Genomic DNA, 3,433 nt, shown 5'->3' with positions numbered 1-3,433 from the left:
AAGCCATCAAAACTATGAAATAACACACATGGAATCTTGTAGTAACCAAAAAAGTGTTAAACAAATCAAAATATATTTTAGATTTTAGATTCCTCAAAGTAGCCACCCTTTGCCTTGATGACAGCTTTGCACACTCTTGGCATTCTCTCAACCAGCTTAATGTGGAATGGTTTTCCAACAGTCTTGAAGGAGTTCCCGCATATGCTCAGCACTTGTTTGCTGATTTTCCTTCACTCTGCGGTTCAACTCATCCCAAACCATCTCAATTGGGTTGAGGTCGGGTGATTGTGGAGGCTAGGTCATCTGATGCAGCACTCCATTAGTCTCCTACTTGGTCAAATAGCCCTTACACATCCTGGAGGTGTGTTTTGGGTCATGATCCTGTTGGAAAGCAAATGATAGTCGAACTAAGCGCAAACCAAATGGGATGGCGTATCACTGCAGAATGCTGTGGTAGCCATGCTAGTTAAGTGTGTCTTGAATTCTAAATAAATCCTAGACAGTGTCACCAGCAAATCACCCCCTACACCATCACACCTCCTCCTGCATGCTTCCTGTGGGAACCACACACGCAGAGATCATCCCTTCACCTACTCTGCGTCTCACAAACGGCTGTTGGAACCAAAAATATCATATTTGGACTCATCAGACCAAAGGACAGATTTCCACCAGTCTAATGTCCATTGCTCGTGTTTCTTGGCCCAAGCAAGTCTCTTTTTCTTATTGGTGTCCTTTAGAAGTGGTTTCTTCTTGACAATGAAGGTCTGAGTCACGCAATCTCTTCTGAACAGTTGATGCTGAGATGTGTCTGTTACTTGACCTCTGTGAAGTATTTATTTGGGCTGCAATCTGAGGTGCAGTTAACTCTAACTTATCCTCTGCAGCAGAGGCAACTCTGGGTCTTCCTTTCCTGTTGCAGTCCTCATGAGAGCCAGTTTCATCATAGCGCTTGATGGGTTTTGCGACTGCACATGAAGAAACTTTCAAAGTTCTTGAAATGTTCCGGATTGACTGACCTTCATGTCTTAAAGAAATGATGGACTGTTGTTTCTCTTTGCTTATTTGAGCTGTTCTTGACATAATATGGACTAACACGGAACCCAAACCGGCTGCGCGCGTGCGCCATCGTGCATACATTTATTTTGCCCCCCCACACCAAACGCGATCACGACATGCAAGTTAAAATATCAAAACAAACTCTGAACCAATGACATTCATTTGGCGACATGTCGAAAAGCATTAAACATGTATGGCAATGTATGGCACTTGCTAGCTAACGTTAATTTGTCCTATTTAGCTAGCTTGCTGTTGCTAGCTAATTTGTCCTGGAATATAAACATTGAGTTGTTATTTTACCTGAAATGCACAAGGACCTCTACTCCGACAATTAATCCACACAGAAAACGGCCAACCGAATCGTTTCTAGTCATCTCTCCTCTTTCCAGGCTTTTTCATCTTTGATCTTATATGGTGATCGCATCTAAACTTTCATTGTATTACCACGACAACCGGCAACAAAGTTCGTCTTTCAGTCACCCACGTGGGTATAACCAATGAGGAGATGGCACGTGGGCACCTGCTTCTATAAACCAATGAGGAGATGACTTTCAGCGCGATCTGCGTCAGAAATAGGAACGACTTCAATTTTAGCCCTTGGCCTCGCAGACGCTCGTTGGCATGCGCAAGCAGTGTGGGTGCAATAACTGAATAATATGGATTTCTAAATGTATTTTGCGACGCTCGCGCACGCGACGTGTCCGGTTTGGTTAGCATGTTAGTCTTTTACCAAATAGGGCCATCTGCTGTATACCACCCCTACCTTGTCACAACACAAATGATTGGCATAAACACATTAAGGAAAGAAATTCCACAAATTAACTTTTAACAAGGCACACCTGTTAATTGAAATGCATTCCAGGTGACTACCTCATGAAGCTGGTTGAGAGAATGCCAAGAGTGTGCAAAGCTGTCATTAAGGTAAATGGTGGCTACTTTGAAGAATCTCAAATATAAAACATGTTTTAATTCGTTGAACACTTTTTTGTTTACTACATGATTCCAAATGTGTTATTTCATAGTTTTGATGTCTTCACTATTATTCTACAATGTAAAAAATAAAGAAAACCCCTTGAATGACTAGGTGTGTCCAAACTTTTGACTGGTACTGTATATCCATAGCAATGTATTTAGAAAATATATGTCTCTGTATAGATCTATATTCCTCAGTGCACATTTACTTACATTTCTTAAATGATGTGAGCTGCATCAAATGCCCATGACTATTACACAGTGAAACTACCTAATGTGCATCAGTGTATTAGTTATGCATACGTTGATGGAACGGAAATTCTGAACTGTGTTTCTTCACATCACACCTCTGATAACATCCTGCCTATGCTTTCCTCCTTCATCATGCAGTTGTTATTGTAACCTTAGTAACCAAAATAAAACGGATGAACAAAAGTAATTTACTACATTGTCACAAATGTTTTGCAACCAATCTTAATCTAAAGTTTGTCATACACTCAGCGGCCTGTTAATTAGGTACACCAACCTGTTCACGAAAATGGATCGCTCCTATAGACAGTGAGTCTCGTGGCCTTGGCTTGCTATATAAAGCAGGCAGACAGACATCGAGGCATTCAGTTACTGTTCAATTGAATGTTAGAAAGGACTAAACGAGTGACCTAAGCGACTTTGAGCGTGGCATGATCGTCGGTGCCAGGTGTGTCGGATCCAGTATCCATAAATGTTTCCCCCCTGGGCTTTTCACATTGTCTAGGATTTACTGAGAATTGTGCGACAAACAAAAAACATCTAGTCAGCGGCAATCCTGTGGGCGAAAAAAGCTTGCTAATGAGAGAGGTCGAAGGAGAATGGCAAGAATCGTGCAAGCTAACAAGCGGGCCACAGACAGACAAATAATGGCGCAGAACGGCATCTCAGAACTCGTCAATCCTTGTCATGGATGGGCTACTGCAGCAGACGACCACACCAGGTTACACTCCTATCAGCTAAAAACAAGAAGAAGCGGCTCCAGTGGGCACATGAAGCAACAGGAACCATGATTCATCGGACCAGGCAATGTTTTTGCACTCTTCAATTGTCCAGTGTTGGTGATCATACTGATGGCAGAATCAGGATTTGGCATAAGCAGCATAAGTCCATGGATCCATCCTGCCTTGTATAACCGGTACAGGCTGGTGGAGGTGGTGTACTGGTGTGGGGAAAGTTTTCCTGGCACACGTCAGGTCCCATGGTACCAATTGAGCAACTAACGTTTCCGACACCAGAATTCAGGCTGTTCTGGAGGTAAAGGGGGTCTGACCCGGCACTAGATGGGTGTACCTAATAAACTGAGTATATATATAAGCAGTCACACAGGCTCATCTAAATCGACCAATCTATACTGTTATTTCTCCCCCACAGGGTA

The sequence above is a fragment of the Salvelinus fontinalis genome, chromosome 40 (assembly GCF_029448725.1).
Source record: "Salvelinus fontinalis isolate EN_2023a chromosome 40, ASM2944872v1, whole genome shotgun sequence".
In the NCBI taxonomy this organism is placed as follows: domain Eukaryota; kingdom Metazoa; phylum Chordata; class Actinopteri; order Salmoniformes; family Salmonidae; genus Salvelinus; species Salvelinus fontinalis.
The sequence above is the reverse complement of the archived record's forward strand: the minus strand, read 5'-3'. Positions refer to the sequence as shown.